The sequence below is a fragment of the Olea europaea genome, unplaced genomic scaffold (genome assembly GCF_002742605.1).
Source record: "Olea europaea var. sylvestris unplaced genomic scaffold, O_europaea_v1 scaffold2412, whole genome shotgun sequence".
NCBI lineage: Eukaryota > Viridiplantae > Streptophyta > Magnoliopsida > Lamiales > Oleaceae > Olea > Olea europaea.
Window position 1 is genome coordinate 16,867 of NW_019242290.1, and position 23,522 is coordinate 40,388.

The window sequence follows — 23,522 nt, forward strand, 5'->3', positions numbered from 1 at the left end:
AGTATATATATATATATATATATATATATATATATATATATATATATATATATGTATGTATGTATTAGAAGGTTGTTGCAAAGGAAAAAAGTATTAACGGCATATTTGGGCTTCGCTGTTGGAGGAAGATTCATCGTGGCAGATTAAATCTTTTGAATGAAATCATACTTGTAGTAGAGCATTGAAGAATATATGTGTATCCGTCAGTTGGTTAGCCCGTAGATACATTGAGATCTTTACTATTGTGCCAAAGTAGGATGTGAAATTGTTTAAGGCAACTGTTTTGAAAGAGTATGGTGTAGAGATTAGTAACACAAAGGCATGGATGGCTAGGAGATACGGTAAGAAGTTTCTTAGAGGATCACTAGTTGGGCAATTTGGTTTGTTGGGTTCGTATGCAACTGAGGTTAGGAGAACAAACCTAGGATCAACTATTATACTATCTTTAGACGAGCTTGTGTTTAAGGCGATTTATGTTTGCCTCGATGCTTGAAAAAGGGGCTTCTTGGATGGTTGTAGACCTGTTATTTGCATAGATGGGTGCTTCTTAAAAGGCAATTTTAGTGGTCAGTTACTTGTTGTGATGGGTATTGATGGGAATGATTGTATATTCCCAATTGCGCATGCCATTGTTGAAACTGAAAGTAATGCACATATTTATGGCCAAAAATTTTAAAGAACTTGAAAGTAGTACAGATGATTCTTTTTCATGGAAAACAATATTCAATGGGAAAATGCAATTTCAAGTTTTTGGACCGTATTCTGATGGTCAGTTTGTGGTGGATTTACAAAGGACATGCTCATGTAGAAAGTGGAATCTAACTGGTGTGCCTTGTTCACACGCAATAGCCGGCATCCATGAGTGGGGTAAGGATCCTCTGTAGGTTGTGGACAAAAGCTACAAAGTTGCAACTTAAAAGCTTACGGGAATTGCATATACCCTATAAATGGACCCAAAATGTAGCCTTCAAGTGGCTTCGACCCAACAAAACCCCCAACTTGGGTGACCAAAAAAAGAGGCACGAAGCAGACAAAGCGCCGGAGAGGGGTTGAGGAAGCTGTATTGTCCAAAGAGAAGATGATTGATAGGAGAGGTGATGACAAAAAGAGAATGGAGTATCTACAGTCAAAAGGGGCACAATAAAAGATACCACTCGAACCATGCTTCGCAGGCAAGCTACACAACAAAAGAGGTATACTAAGTCATATGAATATGTATATCCTATTTTTATTTTATTTATTATGTTGGTTGATGTCCTTTTTCATAAATTGTGGAAGGACATAAATGGTTCGAGGGCATACAAAACTGCAAAAGCAAATGTTGGACAGCAATTTGCCTATTCACAACCGACTACTACTATTGGAATTTAAAAAGGTGTAGCGCGGCATTTTCTTTCCCAACCTACTGAAAGTGCTAGACAAACAAAGTTTGGTGGTTCGACGCCCTTTATACCAAAACCAAGAACCAATTTCAATAGGAAGGGATCTATGCCTCAACAAAGGCCAAGAGCCGGTGGAAGTTCGAACTCGACAACAACTCTTAGCGAAGCATGGGACAACTTGATGATGAAATGACGCCAGTTGAAGCCTATTATATGTTTTTTGTCAACGAACTCTATTTTGATTGCGACCATCTAGTTTTTGTCATTGTTATTTTTTTGGTGAAATGTAGAAGATTGTGAGTCGTCGTATGTGATGAGTGATATTTCACTCATTATATCAATGCCATTAAGCTTGCTATTTAGTTAATTCTTATGAGTTTTGGCCGTCTTAACATGTGGTTTTAGTGTTATGTGTTAGGTGTTGAAGTGGGGAAAAGAAGGAACAAAGGAAGCCAAGTGAATGAAGAAGAAAAAAAAAGGAAACGAGGCGCGCCCAGCCAAAACAGCAGACGAAGCAGAATGCTGAGCGCCAAAGCAGAAAAATAGCAGAGATGTTGGCTCTGCCGCGCTGGCACATGGATTCATTGCAGCGCTGTGGCACCAGTGATGGGCGCCACGCCACGCCATCGCCGTGTGGCAATAGGGTTTTTAACGTTCAAAATTTGCACTTGAGGTCCTCAAGATTTTATGTCCACGTGTTTTAGTCCTTTAAGTTTGATTTAAAATCATAAGGTCCTAACGGTGACCATTATTACAAGTTTTAAATATCAGTGACAGTGACAGTGACAGTGAAAGTGAAAGCACTCGTAAGTTAAGTGATTGTTTCTAAGTTCATAAGTTCAATGACCGTTTTGTAATTTTTATGTAAGTTCAGTGACCGTTTATGAAATTAACCCAAAGAAGAAAACGCTAATCCCAAACAGAAACAAAAGAAAAATTAGCTGTAGTTAAAAAATCACAGTAATAAGAAAAATATGAATTCATTGCAATGTAGTTAAAAATTAATTCACTACCAAAAAGAGGTCAGCTACATTATACAGTCAACATTGAACCATACCTGTATTATGTCGCTAAGCTTTTCCTAATCAATAGAATGGAAGAAATAAAATACATTCCCATGATTTCAGAAATAAAAAGGACAACGTTGCTTGAAGATCCACTCCCAACTCTGGAAACGGCAAAGAAGAACTGTACAACAGCCAAAATTATGGAGTCAGGCAGTAGATGTTAGACGGGTGAAAAATTAGCCCGATAAATGTTCAAGTTCCAAAGTAGTCTTTGTGTCTACTTGATAAAAAATTTCACATGATGTTTACTGGAGGTCAGGTGTGATCCCCCAAGTTTCTCTGTGCTCTTCTTTTTCATTATTAATGACATCACACCCTCGTGGCGACTTCACTAGAAAAAAAGGTTGACTGAAGGGGTAATAAGTTCCCAAAAAAAAAGAAAAAGAAAAGAAAAGGGAATTTGGTTGTTAGGGTAGTTGCTTGGAAGTGAACCCTCATCTGTTTACTTAGCAACCAGCAAATAGGTTATAATGGCTTGATTAAAGGAAGACATATACAAGGTTAATATCCTCCATTTTAGGATTCACAAAGAACAAGTATTGAAGTATGACATGAGAGCATAGATACAATACAAAGTTATTAAGTAGGAAAAGTAAACTTACTTTCATCAAATTATTCAAGAATCCCCGAACTGATATGACGATCAGCATCCCAATGAATAAGAGAGATACATACTGCAGGGTACACAAGGTAACCAAGAAGAGTTGGCCCACACAACAAGACCTTGAAAATAATTGCAGCATATATGGACGCAGAATTCAAATGCAGCAAAATATTTCAAGATATATCATATATTCGCTGAAACCCACTTGTCTTTAATTTGAAAAACACAACACAGCATCAATAGATTTTTCCACCATGATTCATTCAGGCTATTAGCTTATTATACATAGATCTAACAGAGTCGTAACTTCGAAAGGCATTGTGATGATCTCCTGATTGGTTTACTTTTCTTAGTGCACTTAATTTGTAGTAGTAGCATATAGTTTCAACTCAATAAAGTATTCTTTCCAGTTCTCTAGCGCCAAAAACACTAAAATGGAAAAGGCTGATGGAGTTTTCCAATCCAGAGGACCATCTCATGACAACCAGAAGAGAAGGCAATGGCACAGGGAGGAGAGAATTTGAAGACAAGTTTAAAGAATTAAGAGTAAAATTTATAGATTAAGCTTTTTATTCTCGTAATTGATAGAAAAAGTTCTAATGCTCCCTCTCACTAGCCCAGACTAGATGTCTTGGACTGAATTAGCACAAAGATTTGGATAATAGTTGAAAAGACGATTATTTTATAGAAACCATTTTAACCCTTAGCAAGTAACAAGAGATATCATGACATTGTAGGAGTCAAAATAATGGAAAAACCATAAGTCAGCACCAATCACTGTCTAAAATTCGAAAGTTAATATTATGTGTCACAATATTCATTAATCAGAAGACACTATAAAACATATTATACACTCAATTGGGCAATTTGTTTATACATAGCGGGGTGAGTCCTGATGGTGGTGCATTATGATGGCAGCTAGGTGCGGAAATGTTATGAAATTCTTGGGATAAGAATTATGTAATAAATAAAAATAATATTTGAACAACCATGTCACGTATATATTGAATAATAATTGATTCTAGTTGAAAAGTGTGCAATATTCCTGTATTTATAGGCAAGATTATTCCCTACTTCTAATAGTACTAGGAAATTGAAACTATAATTCTAATCAAATAAAAGATAAAAGTTCTATCACAACTATACAAGAAAACTAAAAAGATGAACTCCTAGAAAAGATAAAACATATCTGTAGTAGGAACTATTAATTATAGTTGTGATATACTACGTCAATCCCCTCCACTTGAAGAAAACTTGTCCTTGAGATTGGTTGAAAAAAGAAAATCAATCAATCTGAAGGAAAATACTCAAAAATTTCTATTAATACTGATATTGAAGAAATTTCAATTTCTTGTGTTCTTGATAAATGCTATATTCTTCAGTTGAAGTCAATTTTGCTTCTACCATGCTCGTTCTATTTTGTTCACAGATAATTCCTACACAATGTTTTCTTCATAAATGAAACATGGTTTGATCTCTCATCCTTGAGTTCATTCTTGATAAAGATCACTGATGCTATTTTCGATTTTTCAAACTTTTCATCTTCTTCTATAATATCTAGTGATGCCACTTCAATACAAAAGAATTGGTACGAAGACTCAAATCCTCATTGTCAATATTTTCCTTATTCTCATGCAATTCATTAGAACTGAAAATGTAGAAAAGGTCAACATAATTATTATCAATCTGACACACCTCAAATTTGATTCCTTCGTGATTGACAATTTTAATTCTCTCATCTATTGTTGGAAAATCTGAACTTCAACTAGTTCATCATTGGAAAGCGGTGTATAAGGGATCACTAGATTTCGAGTTTTCGACTCGCACGTGTTTTTCTTTTTCTATTGTAGTATCAGTGACGACGACATTCCAATTATCTTTAATTACATCTTGTTTAACCTCATCATCTGCCTAGTGGATCTTTTTCTCTTTGTTTATACTAGTACTCACAAATTGCTCGTCACGTGACACCAAAACAATCTTCTTGTCATAACACCAAAACATATACATGCTATCTCGACTTATGTAAGTAGCATCTATATTACAGTATCGTGGTAGTCTCCAAAGTACATGACAATTGTCCATCTCTACCAGTTTACATATAATCTCATCTTTGTAGTACTTTCCATGAGAGAGTGAAATTTTGCATACCTCTATGTTTTGAATTTCTTGCCCTTAAGATGTGAAGTCTAAAAGGAAGATGAATATTTTTCGGTCTTTAAATTTAAAACTTTCACCAATGCTTTGGATACCAAGTTCTCACTGCTTTCATGATTTAGTGCTTGTTTGGTGGGAATTTTGTTAATTCATTTTTTAACGGTTAGAGATAAAGTGAATCCTCCCTATGAGAGAAAAAATAAAAAATGACGGCTGAAATAGTGAAATAATGATAAAAAAATTGATGTTAATTGGATTAAAATCTCTACCAAACATGCTCTTATTATCACGTGCATATTTTATTGTTGATGGTGCATCGTGTTCTAAAAATTTTCTTGCACTTCAAATTAGACTCTGTTATATCTTCTCCATAAACCTTTGTAGAATCCTTAATAACTTGCGTGTATTCAAACTTAGCTAGGACTTGGGGAAACTCTCTAGTCACCTATTGTCATGTTTTAAGATTATTAAAGCAACCAACATTCATAGCGGTTAAAGTCTGCAAATTCTTGTTAGCTTGCTTCTCCATGAGCTCGCGGTTCCTTTAAAGACTCAACACAATCAACGTCTACGTGAAGTTGTGAAGGGTTTCGTGAATTCCCTCGATTCGTTGTTCGAGTTTGTTGTGCTTCCGTTCATCGTCGACAATTCGACTGCCACCAAGACCATTGTTAGCCATCAGCTTAAGCCAATTTCCGTGCTTTGATTCCAATTTTGGTGCGAAAACGTTACGAAATTCTTGTAATAAGAATTATTTAATAAATAAAAATGATATTTGAACAATATGTCATGTATCTATTGAATAATAATAGATTGTTGTTGAAAAGTATACAATACCCCTATATCTATAGGCAAGTTTATTTCTTACTTCTAATAGTATTAGAAAATTGAAACTATAATTCTAATCAAATAAAAGATAAAAGTCCTATAACAACTGTACAAGAAAACTAAAAAGATAAACTTCTAGAAAAGATAAAACATGATTGTAGTAAGAAACTATTAATTTTCATTGGGATGAACTACATCACTACTGCTGCATTTGGACACCGATACGATCACTTGGATTCATTTTTTGTGGACTGCATTTGTTGGTGTCATTATAGGAAATGGCTTCGGGAGTCTTTCAAGGAATTCCCTTGATTTTATTTTGTAGATGCAGAGCTCTTTGCTCAAAAGTATTTATTTATGGACGACCTATTTGAGGATTGCTAATCCTCAAAAGCCGCACATTCTCTTAGCTGTTATTTTCTCCGGAACTAGTAAAAAACAGTGTCAAAGTTTAATCTTGATTGTGAAGGTCGACACTCATTTAATTCAACAATCAGGTAACCTATAATATCCATGAGCTATATAGAAATAACAAACAAGGGAAGCACACATTATACAGCCAAATGGACAACAAAAAATAAAATTATGAAAAAAGAAACACTACCTGTGATAATAAAGTGACGTTGATGCCTATGTCAAAGAACTGAAGGAAAATGCTGATTATCATGGTCACTGGATCAGCAGAACCAGCCTGAAGATAGTCTATTTCAATTATGCAACCTTGCCACAAGATGAATTGACATGGAAATCATATAATTAAACAGAAAACCAGAATGAACTGACCCAAAATAGCAATCAAATTATTACCTGCCTGAAGACAACACTTTGCAAGGACTACACAATCAAAGAAAATGGTATTCACATCAACAATCAGAATTTAGAAATAGAGAAATCAAGATCTTGCTCTCACAAGAGAAAAAGAACCATGTTTCCAAATGTGATAGTGTATCAGTAGAACTTAAAAATAGCAGGTTCAAAATTTTTTATCTTTAAGATTCCTTATCACGATATAGAATATGAAAATGAAACTTCAAAACAGAAACAACACGCAAAAGAACAAGTAAAATTTATTTTTAAACTACCATCTAGAATAACCAATCAGCAATTAAGACCACGATTCTCCAGATAACATGCAGAAGTAAATGAATGGTTTTACAAATCTCTTTAGCTCTTGTGATAGAATTAGTTGTGCAAGGAACAGTTTTCATTGAATCAGCTGTGTAGGAAAGGAAACAACCAAACTTCTTAGCTGAGCAAATTTTGCACCTTTATCATTTTATACACGCAATATATTGAACAAACATAGCCCAAAAAGTTTGCATGTGACCCTTCCAGGTTCGAGAATAAACAGCAGCTTCCTGAAAATATTGCAGCAAAATCACATCAGAAAGTGGAAAAAGAATACAGTTCATCATGCCAACCTATCACAAAGCTGTAACGAATTTAGTTCCTGGGCAAACATGGGTGGAGCCAGGAATGTAGGAGTGTGATCTAACAGAAAATATAAATTTTGAAACAATGCAAGAATACAAGAATATTAAAAAATGTAATAATTTGTTTTTGACACATTCTACAGGTTTTCATTACAACTGTATCAGGACGATGATACAACTTTTGTGTGGGTAGCAAATAAGTTTCAGGTTTCTTAAATTATGTTGGTCATGTTCAATTACGACAAGCTAAATGGCTCATTAAATGAGGGGCAGTATCAGAGTCCTTGTGCATATTTTATAAACTTTGTATAGAAATGGGATATTATGTTTGACTATGTTTCTTCATAGTCGATCTAAAGCTTAGGTAAAAGATGAAGGATATGGCCTAAAATTTTATTGCATCTTACTACATGAATCCTTGAGAAAATTGCAGTGGCCTACCAGTTTTAGTGTTTATAGCAGTTTGGTCCCAAACATTTAAAAATGAGCGAGTTGATCCCCAACATCTAAACTTTGTTGCCTTGTTAGTCCCATTAGAAAAATCCTTAGCCACCACTGCCGTCATCAACAAAACAATTATATATTTAGGGACAGCAATGGAGTGGGGAACCTCCATCCCGATGGGGTCCCGGCCTGAATAGGGCGAGGAATCCCTCACTTCCGCAATGGAGGTAGGACGAGGCTAAGAAATCAGCTCCAAATAGGGGGACAGGGACCCATATAAGTTTAGAAAAAAATTAAAAAACTAACAAAGAAATTTCTAGCAGTGCATCATATTCATAAATACAAAAATAATAAATAAACAGGGGGTTAAACAGGGATTGGGGCTGCCTCCCAATCCTAGATATATTTTTGTTTCCAAGATCTCCATTGGTACATTATTTTTTCTTTATTTATTGTTTAATAATTATTAAGTATAAAAGGGTATAACCATCTTTTTGATAGAAATTGACATTTTAACAGATTCGTTTACGAAAATTATCCAATGGCGACTAATGGTGCAATGAAATTGAAACCTCTCCAGAAAAATGAGAAATTATGGATAAAGGATATGGATGCAGATGTTTATGAGATTTCTCTAGATCTGAGAATCATTAAGTCCATTAGGATTTCAGAATCATTCATGTAAGTTTAATGGAATATAAATACAGGAAAAAAAAAAAAAGACAATGATTCATTATTTTCTTAGGCAACTGAATATGGAGAGGTTTCATTACATAAGTTTTGGGTGATATTTTGTGCTTGAAATTTTTTATTTTTTTATTTTTGGGGGGTGGGGGGGGGGTTAATAAAGGGAAGAAAATGAAAGAAAAATGAAGAAATCAAATTAGAAATGCTGCTATATGAATAAACTTGTATAAATAACATCAAACTAAAAGAACAAATGTTTGTGCATGTACATTTTATGCCATCAACTTCACTCAATATAATTCTACGAACAATTGCACCATGTAAAAGAATGAGTGGCTAAATATTTATGTTTGTCACCAAAATAACAAGAAGCATAGATCCGTGAGGAAAAATTACCAATATCAAGAGGTATGCATTGCTTGAAATTATTTTTATTAGGAGTATATTAGTCAACATAACTCATCAATGCCTTACCCCATATTAACCTAGGATCAACTAAAAGTATCCTTTTTTCCATTCTATTCAGTCAAGAAAGATTCAACAGTGAAATCATAAAGGCTCACATCATTCTAATGTTGAACTCTTGCTCAACCTTCACTATATGATGTCATTCTAGTACCTGTAAAACAGAACAGTCCTTTTCCAAAACAAATGGCCCTAAGCAGGTTTCATTGTCACCAATCTTGACAAAGAGAAGGTAGTAAAGATATCAACATTTGTCATATTTCAAAAGCACAGACATACTATATAACTATAGCGATTTAATTTGTTATCAAGGTCTTAGGTGATCTGCCAAGTTCTTCTTGCAATTTGTCAACTATTCTGGACTTTGGGGTTCATATGATTTCATGCTACACTGCCATGACATTGAGTACAAACCTTCAAACATGTGGTACCCTTGTCAAATTTCTACCTAATAGATGCATCAAGACTAATCCTCATCATGTTATTCATGCAACCAGTATTGCCCTCATTAAGTATGCTTCACCCACGTGCTCCTGAAACCGTACTGTCTCCCAATAATAGTAGATAAGGACATTCCATCTTCGGGATAAATATTTTGAATCGCAATTGCTCCAAATTTAGCTTTCTGTTCAGACAGAAGCATCCCATACCCTTTAATTCATTCTTCATGCAGCATATAGTATTTTTTTTTCTTTCAGCTAGCATCATTTGTATTGTGTCGAATGCACAAATCTCTCCAGTGTAAAACTTACCCATAGGCTCAGATATGATATCCTATTTTAGTTGACTTGGAATTCAATTTTTAATTAGTTTGTAAAAGTAACTTGAAAAATACTTCCCTATTTCAGAAGCTTGTGCTATTCATAAGAAGAACTGGTCTAAATTGACATATAATAAACAAAAATAAAAGAATAAGCTTGCTATATAAAAAAGAGGAGAACAGCACGATGAAGACCTTAGCTTGGCGAAGCTCAAAGATTTCCAGGAAAAGTTGCTTTCCAAGCTCCTCCAAAGCTTGTATCTCTGCTTCCATGTTTTTTATGTCTTCATAAAGAAAGGAGCAAACACAAACAGAAAAAAGGTATTAAACAAAAGAAAAAAGGGACCACTATGGTAAACGGAGAGACTACGAAGGCCCATAGGTCTAGATACAGATAACCCACAGAATTATGAACCTGAACCAAGATTGCCCTATCCACACCCCCAAGATTATTGTGCTGCTTAAGGCTTTCTAGAAGGGCAGATTTGAGTTAAACAAAATGAAAGATGTCTATAAGAGCAAGAATTATAGAGGTCCAGATTATTGTATTGCTGAAGTTAACGCTTTCTAAAGGTTCATTAGATCAAGTTGAATAAAGCTTGTTCACTTTGTTTTTAAAAAATTTTATGCTCCAAAAAGTGTGGTTATGTGCCACTTAAAAATGAAAAGCAAAAGAACAGGAACAGAAGATATGTGTTGGGTTATGTGTCTTGAAACACCAAATGAATCCAAACCACACCACTCTAAAGAAAAAAAAAGTCACCAAAAGAAAACAAAAGGAAAAATAATAATAATAAAGAAAGAAAGAAGGAAAGCACCAACAAATGCGGTTTGGTTTCATCTTCTTTCTTCTGCTTCTAAGTTCCACTAAAATTGGTGATTTGAATAGCTGGCTGTAAATATTAGGTTTTTTGGAGGAACGGGAGAAGTAGAGTTCAGCAGGAGAAAGGATGTCAGTGCAAGGCAAGAGGTGAGAAATGGTAAAGAGGAAGGTAGCAGTCGGGAAGACGGCTTCTGTGTGCAGGGAAAGGATGGAAGATGATGGCTAGAAGTGAGAAAGGAGTCATGATAGCAATAGTGGGCTGGGAAGTGGCGATGGCTGCATTCCTGAGTGAGAGTGGGAGTGTAAAGACAAAGGATTGAATGAGGAGAAGAGAATGGTTTTGAGAGAAATTGGCTTAGCAAAATAAAAAATACTCGAGCTTTTAAAAGTATAAGTTAGCTAAATGAGAAACAGAGAAGATGATCCAGGAATCTCATGCGGAAGCATGTGATTAACCGATCGAGGATGGGAAGAAAGATATTTACAAGATAACACACCAAAAGGAGAAGAGAAGTAGAGAACGAATTCAAGTGTATTAATAGTGAAAACCAAAAAGTTTCATAGTTTTTGTTTGGGATTCACTATAAGTTGCTGAAATTATAATGTGGTGGAAATGAGTGGCGGATAAATGGGTACATGATAATAGTTTGGGTCTTACAAAATGCGTCGTTAAAATCAAAGTTTGACTCTGACCTTTAAATTATAATGAGCTTATAATGAAACACGAAGAAGCACTTAATACCAAAAGAGAATGAAGATGATAAAATGGTCGATATGGGATTCCTATACAAAAATGTAAGTTTGTGGATGAGATAGGTATTTTATATACAATATTAAGTATGTCATATGAATAGATAGTGTGTTACAATCACACTTATTAGAATAAAGAAAACATTATGAACTACAGAATTATCTAACTCGTGACTAAGATTAGGAAATTTGGAAGAGGGTGATTAGGCATATATTAAGGTTTAACTCAAATGTCTTAGATAACTAATTTAGTTTTATGACAGAGAGATGTACTATCGAAACTAGGAGATTGATGGAAACGTATAGATAAAGAAACAATATTTGCACTTAGTTTTTATTGAAATACCTATAGCAGAATGTTTAGGGACATTTTGTAGCGGGGGGGAAGGTACTTCAGTAGGTTTAGATAAAGCAATACGATGAGTGTTGGACATAACTAAGGTAGGGGTATAGAATTTTGTGTCACGACAGGCCTCTATCAAATATTTTCTTAAAGTTTCATATTTTGATCATGGATGAGCTTACAAGACATATCTAAGACAATATTCTTCGGTGTGTATTATTTCTTCAATAGATAATTTGGGTTGATGAGTGTAGAAGGCAACAAATCACAACTTAAGTTTGGAGTACCTTGGAAATCTAAAAAGCTTTGGTTAAGTGTTTGTTCGGCAAACTCAAACTCACTTTCAACCACACATCCTTCCAAAAAAATAATTTTGCACGTGGAACAAATAACTTTTTTCAACTTTTTAACCATGCATTTACCAAAAAAAAAAAAAAAAAATCACTTGATATAGCCCTTGTTTGACACCCTTTAAAATTTTAATACATTTTTCCCAGTCTTCTTTTCAACTTCACATTCTTCAATAAAATAATATTATACGTAAATCAAAAAAATTTCCTTCTTTTTCAACCATTCTCTCAAAAAATACTATTTCATAATTCATTTTACCAAAATTTCTCTTTATAATGGATGTCAAATAAGGGCATAATTTCTCCTAAACAAACTATAAGTAGAACCAATATGGAATAGATTAAATGTAAATTTACACATGGCACGAATGAGGGCAATAGTGGAGTCAGTTTAGAGGGTCATGTTGTCCTAAAGAGTGTATTCAGGTTCAATTATTAACAAGGAACGAAAAATTGAGTAGAATGTAATGCATAGGATTATAGCAGTTTTGATGAAGTGGAGAGGCGGGACTAGTATTCAATGTAATAGAAAGGGACAACATCAAAGGTGAGTTCTACAAAATGGTTAGTAGACTAATTGTACCTTTATGGTGTTAAATGTTGGTCATTACAGGACAAAAACTTTATTAGTTAAATGAAGTGGAATTAAGTGAATGTGTGGTCATACCATAATGAGTATGGTAATAAATGTCAATAAATGCCAACAAGTGAAGAAGGCACCGAATGAATATAAATAAGAAAGGGACAATTTAGGTGTCCAGGCCATTCTTGTGTAGATTTAAAGAAGCTCTTGCTGACATTTGTGATCCGATAAAGCAAGTTAGTAGATGGAGGCGTAAACCAAAATCAACATGGCATAATGTGTCCAAAGGATTTAATGGTATTGAATATTCCAATAGCTAATTTATGGTAAAAAAGAATTAATGTAGCTAACTCTACAGTAATTGAAAATATAACTTGGTTTGTTATTGTAGAAAGGCCTTTCTCTTTTCCAAAAAAAGGAAGTCCTTCCATGGATTTGTAGAAAATGAATGCCAGGAGAAGATTCACTCCAGCTACCAAACAGGGCTCAAATTACAAAAATGCACAAAAAAACAATAGACATAGGTGATAGGTAAATCCTAACTTGAGGCTTGCAAGCTTTTCATACATCATCTTTTAAAATAATAATAATAAATTGAGCTTTTATAAAGAGGTTATAGCTTAATGTAAAACCAACCTTGTTCCTTTTGGTCTTCTTGAACTGATCGAACAACAGTTCCAACTATCCGTTTTATAAAGGACCTAGTACTTGATTTCTGTCACGTGAAATTTTTAGTGAGTAACAAATCAAAATTAAAAGCTCAGGAAAAAAATCTTACTATGCAGTTTTCATTACTTTTTCCTGACTTAATGCAGTTGAAGTTATAATCTCCATTCCCACTATCATATTGTTGAAAAAAAAGTGCACAAGCCAGAAAAGGTACCATAAATAGAGTAAGAATCAACATTTCCTGACATATGATTGAAAAATATCATTCTGTGAAAATGACGCTTGTCAACTTGCACTGCAATACTTGTATAAGAGCATCTCAACCATTTTGAACCAAAACCTGATCTATTAGAAGTGTTCACAAACCAATTACATCTTTATGGAATTTTATTTTTTTTTTGATAGGAGAACCCACAGCCACTACCTTTCGGGTGCGCACTGGATAAACCCTCGAGCTAACACAATAGCCTGCAAGCCACACCGGCCAAGTAAACTGAACTAGAAAAACCCTGTGCGACGGGCTCAACCAAGAAAGTGTCGGTAGGGAGAATCGAACTCGTAACCAAAGGTTTCCGTGCTCACCTACTCCACCAACTCGGTCACCCCATAAGGGGCACATCTTTATAGATTATTCAACTCCATAACATATCAAGAATGAGAAATTTTTACCAACAACTACCATTTTTATGCAATCTGATTGTACTTCATTATAAGAAATTTCACAAAAAAAAAAAAGAAGAAGAAGAACCGGTTAACAAATATAGCAAGACAATGTGAAGAATAAAGCTTCTTTTTATTCTCATTGAATATTACAAAACCAATACGACCTATTTATATTACAAAGTATGGAATAAAAAAGGAAGACTCCAATTTGTTAAATAAGGAAATAAATCACCTAACAAATAATCCTATCAATCATAATATTTATAGTGCCTTTCCATAATTGGTTTTCTACACTCCCCTTCAAGTTGAACCATAGATGTTAATCAAGTTCAACTTGCAGCTGAAGGTCTTAAAAACTTGTTTTGGTAGTCCTTTAGTGAAGATATCCGCAGTTTGCTCCTTTGTAGGGACATATGTCATACAGATAATTCCATCTTCCACTTTCTCTTTGATAAAATGTCTGTCCACTTCTACATGTTTGGTTCTATCATGTTGTACTGGATTGAGAGAAATGTTGATGGCTGCTTTGTTATCACAATAGAATTTGATTGGAAGCTTCACCTTGACGTTTAGTTCTTCTAAGAGTTTCTTTATCCATAGTCCTTAACATATTCCTTGTGCGACAGCTCTAAATTCAGTTTCAACACTACTTCTCGCCACTACATTCTGTTTCTTACTCCTCCAAGTTACCAAATTTCCATAGACAAAAGTACAGTAGCCAGTAGTAGATCTTCTGTCTTCCATTGATCCAGCCCAATCTGCGTCTGTGAATATCTCTACTCCCTTTCTGTTATTTTTTTCAAAGAACAGTCCTTTCCCGAGATTACCTTTCAGATATCTTAATATTTTGTACACAGCCTCCAAGTGGACTTCTTTAGGAGAGTGCATATGTTGACTTATCATGCTGACTGCGAAGGCGATGTCAGGTCTAGTGTGTGATAGGTAGATCAACTTCCCAACAAGTCTTTGGAATTTGTCTATTTCCACTGAGTTAACAAGGTCCTTTGTTATTTGAGAATATATTTTCTTTGAGAAACACTAATACCCTTCTTTGATCGTGCAATCTCCATTCCTAAGAAGTATCGCATCTGTCCTAGGTCCTTTACTTCAAATTCGGTGGCTAAGCACATCTTTAGTTTCTCCATTTCAGCTGTGTTGTCCCCAGTTAAGATGATATCATCAACATATACAATTAGAATTGTTTTTGCCCCATCTTTAGACTGTTTGAAGAACATGGTATGATCGGATTGGCCTTGCTGATATCCTTGATTTTTTAATACTTTCACAAATCTATCGAACCAAGCTCTTGGTGATTGTTTGAGACCATATAGGGATTTCTTGAGTCTACACACTTGTTTTTCATTTCCTCTGTTGAACCCTGGTGGTATTGTCATGAACACTTCTTCTTCTAGCTCTCCATTCAAGAATGCATTCTTGATGTCCAGCTGTTGAAGTGGCCAATCTAAATTAACAGCCAATGACAACAGAACTCTGACTGTATTTAGTTTTGCTACTGGTGCAAATGTTTCTGTGTAGTCGATGCCATAAGTTTGAGTATATCCTTTGGCGACCAGACGAGCTTTGTAGCGCTCTATAGTCCCATCAGCTTTGTATTTCACATTAAACACTCATTTGCATCCCACAGTTTTCTTTCCTTTCGGTAAGTTTACCATTTCCCATGTTCCATTCTTCTTCAAAGCTCTCATTTCCTCCATTACTGCTTCTCTCTATTTGGGTGATTCCAGGGCCTCATGAATATTTTTTGGGATTTCTGTTTCATCCAGGTTAGCTGTAAAAACACGAAATCTTGTAGATAGAGTTTTATAAGACATGAATTTTGAAATAGGACGGAGAGTACATGACCGAGTTTGTTTCCTGAGAGCAATAGGCAAATCGTCTGGAGATTCGTTGGAGGGGTTCTCATTAGGTCCTATCATCGGTTCCGACTTTCTTGGTGCCTCAGGTGTGAGATTCTCCTTGTACTTCAATTTAGGCTTCCTTGAGTAAACTAGTATCTCCTTGTCATTTTGTTTTCCAACATCTCCCCCTAAGTTCAAGTTGCCTTCTGTATATGGCACATTAGAAGATGAGGTATGTGTTTGTTCAGTAGGGAAAATGTCAAAGTTTAAGAATTCCCGATCCAAGAACCGATCTTCATTTTGATTCTCCTCCTGAAGAGAAGGATGTTGGAAGTAGGGCGTTCTTTCGAAGAATGTGATATCTAGACTGACAAACACCCTTTTTGTGGATGGATCATAGCATTTGTAGCCCTTTTGAGTGGGTGAGTACCAATAAACACACATTTGATTGCACGTGGTTCAAGTTTGTTTCGATGATGGGAGTGAATATGTACGAAGGCAGTACTCCCAAACACTCTTAAGGTTAGGTTTGAACTAAGGCGAGAAGTAGGATAATACTTTTGAAATTTTTGTATAGGTGAGTTGAAAGAGAGAGTACGACTAGGCATTCGATTGATGAGATATGCGGATGTTAGAATGGCATCTCCCCAAAATGTTTTTGGCATGTTTGTAGTGAACATTAAAGTACGAGCAACTTCAAGTAGGTGTCTGTTTTTTCGTTCAGCGATCCCATTTCGTTGGGAAGTGTTGACACATGAGCTTTGATGGACTATTCCGTGTTTTTTCAGGTAGTTTTGCAAAGTAGTATTGAAATATTCTGTACCATTGTCAGTACGTAAAATTTGAAGTTATGTTTGAAATTGAGTTTGAATCATAGAGTGGAAATTTATGAATATTGTGCGAACATCATATTTTTCTTTTAGTAAATAGACCCAACATAATCGAGTGTGGTCATCGATGAATGTGACAAACCACTTTGTGTGTGTACGATTGGGATCACGAGAAGGTCCCCATAAGTCATTGTGAATTATGGTAAATGGCTTAGATGGTTTGTATATGGAATTTGGAAAATTTGTTCGTTGATGCTTTGCAAATTCACAACTTTCACATTGAAGCTCAAATGATGTTTTATTCAAGAAAAGAGAGGGAAGTACATGCTTCAAGTATTGTAGACTAGGATGACCAATTCTATAGTGCCATAACAGAATTTCACTATCCCTACAAACAGACGTTGAATTACAACTTGAAAATTGACCTGGCTTACTCATATCAGCTTCTTCGAAGTAGTAAAGTCCTTCACATTCTTTAGCATTGTCAATCGTCTTCCCCGATGAAAGATCCTGAAAGACACAATATGATGGGAAAAATTTAGCTGAGCAATTGGAATTTTTTGTAAGTTGACTAATAGATAATAAGTTACAGGACAAATTTGGGACATGAAGGACTGATTCTAGTGTTAAAGATTCAGAGATTTTAATACTCCCTTTTCCTGCAACCGATGAGAGTGAGCCGTCTGCAATTTTTACTTTAATGTTTCCAACACAGGTGGAGTATGAAAAAAATAAGTGATATAAGTCTGTCATATGATCGAACGCACCCGAATCGATAATCCAAGGATTTTGTATCGTGAAGTATTTAAGGCTTTCAAAAAGTTACCTTTGTGAGCTAAAGAACTAGATGAACCTTTTGAGGAAGACTAATTGGATGTCTGGAGACTCGAGAAAATTTGGTAGAGTTGTTCCAATTGTTCTGAATTAAATGTCCCACTTGGAGTGGGATTAATGTTTGTCTCGACTTGGTATCCTCAGCCCCTTGTGTTTTGCTTTGGTTTCCAATCCACTGGTTTCCCGTGAATATCCCAACAAGTGTCTTCTTTGTGTCCCGGTTTGCGACAATGTTCACACCAGGCCGTCCTCGCTGCTGTTTTTGGTTGGGTCGCCCGGCTATCCCTTTAGATGACAAGCCCAATGCTCCTTGCCCATTTTTAATTGCTGGTCCAAAATTTGTTTCACTTTCTGGCCCACCTTTTATTTCATTTCCAACCCAAAGAATGCTGGCCCAATTCTATTTAAACCTCCTGTTGCCGGGCCCATATTAGCCGACCCATTATCTTTCAAATATGGTAGCCCAAAATGTGATTTTAGGGCCGATCTCTCATTACTGTGTCCAGAAATTTCAGAATTTTCCTTTATCATGACCTGCCGACGGCATTCTTCTCGCCGGACTTCTGCGAACACCTCGCGAGTGGAAGGTAGTGGTCGGCCTAGAACCCTTCCCCTGACGTCGTCGAGTTCTCGATTCAGCCCTGCTAGGAACTAAAACACTCTCTCGTTCTCGACCTTTTTCTTGTACCTTGCATTGTCATTTGAACACTCCCATTCTTCCTCCAAGCTAAGGTCGAGTTCCTGCCATAGGGATACCATCTCCATGTAGTATTCAGTAACATCCCTCGACCCTTGCTTAATTTACCACAAACGGGTTTTAAGTTCGAAGATCTGTGATGCGTCCTCGGCGTCAGAATATGTTTCCTTCACAACATCCCACACGTCTTTGGCCGTTGGAAGGAACAGGTAAGTCTTCCCTATAGAAGGCTTCATGGAATTTACGAGCCAAGCTATCACCATTGAATTCTCGAGTTTCCACTTCTGCAGACTCACAGTATCGGTGGGTCTTTTTGTATCACCGGTAAGATAGCCTAATTTCCCTTTCCGGTCGATGACCAATTTTATAGATTGGGCCCATTCTCGAAAATTTCTCCCGTTCAGTTTTTCTGCTATAAGTTGGAATGAGGAATTTTCGAGATTATTGGATCCAATGGAAGGGTTGGCCTCTGCTTCAGGACAAAAAGTTTCAGAGGTCATTGATTCTTGGCTGTTGACGGGAAATTCAGCCATTGGTGTGTTAGGTTAGAACGACCTAGGCTCTGATATCATGAAGAATAAAGCTTCTTTTCATTCTCATTGAATATTACAAAACCAATACGACCTATTTATATTACAAAGTATGGAATAAAAAAGGAAGACTCCAATTTGTTAAATAAGGAAATAAATCACCTAACAAATAATCCTATAACAATCCTATCAATCATAATATTTACAGTGCCTTTCCATAATTGGTTTTCTACACAATGAACCTCTTCTGATCCTTGGATTCGCTCCATCTCCATTTGATATAGAATTATCTTTTTTTTCTTTGCAATGCAAGTCTCAACGGATTGCATTAGCTGTCTTTCCAATGCCTTGATTTCTGATTCCTCAATTTCTCTCCAGAATAGAAAAAATGAAATGACAAAATGAGGAATTACAGGTAGTCATGAACAATATAGCATTCCACTAATGTTTTCCTTTTCAACAGGTAAATGTAATTTTTTTTGGGACAAGGTTAATCGGTGATCACATAATATTTACAGAACTCAGCAACACGGTCAGGAGCATTCCTGCAGGTTTAAATTTTTTGCTTAAAGGTTAATCAACCACTGGTTCAAAATCGTTTCTTTTGACTAAAACAATTCAAAATTAATCAATATTTTAAGCCCTGCGCAAACAACACTGTCTAATAGATCCATGATTCTATGATTTGAGAATCAATCACACTATATAAGTTAGAATTGATACTGCAGTGACATAATTTGTGACTAGCTTCTTTAATAACAAGCTAAGCCTTATTCCCAATATTTGTAAGGTTGACTATTTAGTCTTTTTTCCCACTATGTTTAGGCCTTTGGAAAGATTCAATATAATTTTCGCAACCATAACAATGAACAAACCATATTAATTTTGGTCTACTTCTCTCTTATGCAACTTATTCTAATGAGATTATGCCACTGTTGCGAACAAGAGTTTCTTTGTCTAAGATAGGCATATCCATGTAACCTAAGTTGTCATCTCCTTAATTTATTCTCAATTGCCACCACCACAATTCACTAGCATATATTATCATTTCTTATCGTACCCATTTTCATATAGCCACACATTAATCTTAACATTCAAAATTCCACTAAGTTCATCGCTTGGATATTTTATACTTTAGGAACTCAGCATCATAAAGCCTAGCAGGTCAAGTAGTTTTATAGAACTTGCCTTTTAACATTAAAAGAATATTTCTAGGATCTTTGTAATAGTTCTCTATTTCATAAAATCAGCTCTAATTATATGTTACATCATCTTTTGTGTCATCTTTCTTATTAATAATTGAACCTAAATACCGAACAACACAATCTTTATAGAGACTCCACTGTAATCCTTGTCCCCATTATTTCTAAGGACGGTCCACATATTCCTTAGTTCTACTTAATCGAAAACCTTCAAGCAATTCACTGAAGTTCTAACACACAATTTGACCCCTTCCTAGTCTCACCAACCAATTCCGCAAGCCAAGGAATTTATTGTGAGTTCATCCAAAGACTGATTGATCCAACTTATCATTGAACTAAAACTTTTAACCCTTGAAACTAATTAAACATAAGCATAATATTCTGTGGAGAACTTACTTTAAAATAACATGTACAGAAAGCAATTGAATTCCAAATCAATAACACGGAGTATCCCCCCATGTGAAATATCAGGATTGCAAGATATATGCTGAGTGCATCAACTCATTCAAGTTAACTCATGTAATGGATCTAACATTATCCTTACCGAATGAAGAGAGATAGGTAGCTGTATGGTAAATTCACTGCTCCAAAGCCAGATAGGACAGCCATAACAGTCACACCAATGACCCCAATTCTGCTCACCAACTGAGGTATTGTGAAAAATCCTGAGAAACCAAAGCAAAGTCATGATAATGCGGAAAAATAAGGGAATAAAATCATATCCAGAACATGCTCAGGAGTTATGTCATCCCCTCAGGAACATCTAAAATTACGTTCAAACCTTTATCTGGAGAAGGCATTGGAAAGTGGATCCCCATGCGCCAAAAACCATATAGAAAAGCCAACAAGAATAAAGCAGCACCAAGTGCAGCACGTTCTTTTCTAACACCTGTAATGCCAAAAACAAAAGGAAGAAAAGAAAGAAAGAATAAAAAGTAAAAACAACAAGAATTACAAGAAATTTACTTTAAGGAAAGTGAAACAGTATAGACAGTACTTTGGTTTTCCCAATCTTCAAGTTTTTCTCTCTTAGCAATGTTGGTTTGATAATATAGAAAAAAGTTTAAGATCTTGGTAAAAGTTCAAAAGATATTTAGGAAGGAGTGATGCTGAACTGAAGTTCTCAAGGAAAACTTGACTTCGATGAGTAAAATGACATGGCAGTTCAAAATAAATGTAACTAGCTAGTTACCATTCCACCCCGAACCCAATGACATAGAATAATGTTAATTGCAATTCTAAACATAAAAATGATATCACGAGTCGGTCTCTCTCTTTTTTTTTTTTTTTTTTTTTTTTTAAAAAAGGGCATAAAAATAATATCACGAGTCGGTCTTTTTTTTTTTTTTTTTTTTTTGAAAACCACTGTTGCAAAGCATCAAGTAGCAATGATAGTAAGGCAACATGAACACCAATAGCATGATCAGACAAAACAAATCCACCTTCCAATTCGTCCATCCTGCCCTACAGACAACAGGAAATGCTTTCCCATTCAAACAACTTATTTGTAGTACCTAAAGCCTACATAAAACTCGAAACTAAAAAACCTACGGTAGCATCATCATGAAGGCTTTTTTGTAGCATTCGACACAATTTGTAAACTTGCCTGACTTAAATGTGAAACGTAAGCCAAGCTAGAAACAATTGTTTGTAGTATATAAGTTCAATCAAGTAATTACGCAAATGAGGGTAGAAAGATGGATGTATCCAGAAGAAAATAAATTAATTTAATCCATAAGAACACAGTTGTATCACTTAGCCCTAAGCATCGATTTAGCGAAAGCTACCAAACTCTTTTTAGATTGATGCCTGAGATCATTCCTTTTAGAGGTAACTGCAGGGGGTATGGTGTGGCCATTCTTGTAGTGCTTATTCCTGAAAACCTGGTTGGAATGGTCGATGGCAAAGAATTGGGGAAGAACCAGAAAACCTCCTTCAAATATTTGATTCCTGGTTTGATTGGTTTATAGCTTTTAACAACTGCAATTTTTAGATTAATGTACCATCAGACAAAAGCAGTCACCTTCCAATTCATCCATCTTGCTCTAAACACTATCACATTAAAACCACTTATAAGTTGTACCGTGGATTATCCACGAAAGTAAAAAAATAAAATAAAAATAATGGCAGTGTCATTGTGAAGCCCTTTTTTTTTTTTTGGGGTAACATTCAACGCCATTGTAAACAATATATGTGAAATATTAACTCATTCCAGCAAGTACTGTTTATAGCACCTAAGTTCAGCGAGTGATCTAGCAAATGTTAGTAGAAAATGGGGTATCTAGAAGAAAATACATTAATTTAATCCTTAATAAATGCAATTTTCAGATTAATTTAATCCTTAATACATGCAATTTTCAGATTAATATTAGTCACGGTGGTACAAATAATCTTATGAATTGCTCACTCTTTGGAGAGAATTGGAATAATCTCGCAGAGCACGAGTTGGAAGAGGTTGCAAGAAAAGGCAAAAACGACACTGAAAATGATCTGAACCACTGCCCGTTTCTCTTCGTACTCTTTGTAAAGCCTCCGGTTCAAGAACCACAGCCCCGCCCATCCGAGCAATACCAGCGAACCCACCGCCACCACTACTTCGAATGCCACCCTTCCCCAACCCTTCTCAATGCTATTCACACCAATCACACTCAATTAACGAGTCGATTTGATCTTATTACCGTTAAGGGTTAAATATATTCTTCGTTCTTGATTTGCAGTTCTTTCGAAGTTTCGTCTCCTTCACTACACTACACTACACTACCGCTGCGTCCATTCTTCAGTCGCCAGTAAAGCGGAGGAAGCACCGGCAATGCGCTTTCTCTTCACCCGCACGATTTTGCCATGCACGGTTAACGCTTTTAGGTTACTTAGCTCCCTTTTACTTTTCTATTTATATTTGAGGGATTTACTCAGACGGGCCTCGCTTATAAAAGCATTTTGAAAATGTCCTAACTTGTTCCAACTTAAAAAAATATAGCTATGCATATTCAAAAACCCCATAACACACTCTTCACTTAGGGTCCGTTTGATTATAAAGATGAAATTTGAGTAGAAAAATGAATTTTAAGAAATTAAATTGTCTAAAAATTATTTTCCTGGAAATTGTAAATTATTGTGTTTGATTAGTATATTTTTTCACGTGAAAAATGTTGAAATAAAAGTATGTTTAAGTGTTCGTTTGACTTTGTTTTACATGAAAATTGTTAATTAAAGGGATGAAATTTACTGGTATTGAGAATAAAATTTGTTTCATTGCCAAAAAAAAAATTCAAGAAAATCATTTATCTTTTGGTGTTTGTTTGGCTTTGTTTTACATGAAATTTGTCGATTAAAGGAAAATATTTTTTTACAATAATTCTTAAAATTTGTTTCAATTGCCAACAAAAAAATAATAATAAAATTGAAAAAAAAAATCGCTACAATGGCCTATGAGAATTCGAATTCCATGAAAACTTGAAAAATTGCTGCTCCCCAAGACAACAAAGAAAATGAATTCCTTGGAAAAAAAGGAGGGGGTAGGGGTATCAAAGATCCAAAAGATGGAAAATGGGTTTAATTTTCC

General features: G+C 35.3%; 1 pseudogene; it reads right to left on the reverse strand.

Moving 5' to 3' along the window:
- LOC111381972 overlaps positions 1-22,841 on the reverse strand; it is a 25,836-nt pseudogene extending 2,995 nt beyond the window's left edge.
- Between the last annotated feature and the right edge of the window lie 681 nt (positions 22,842-23,522).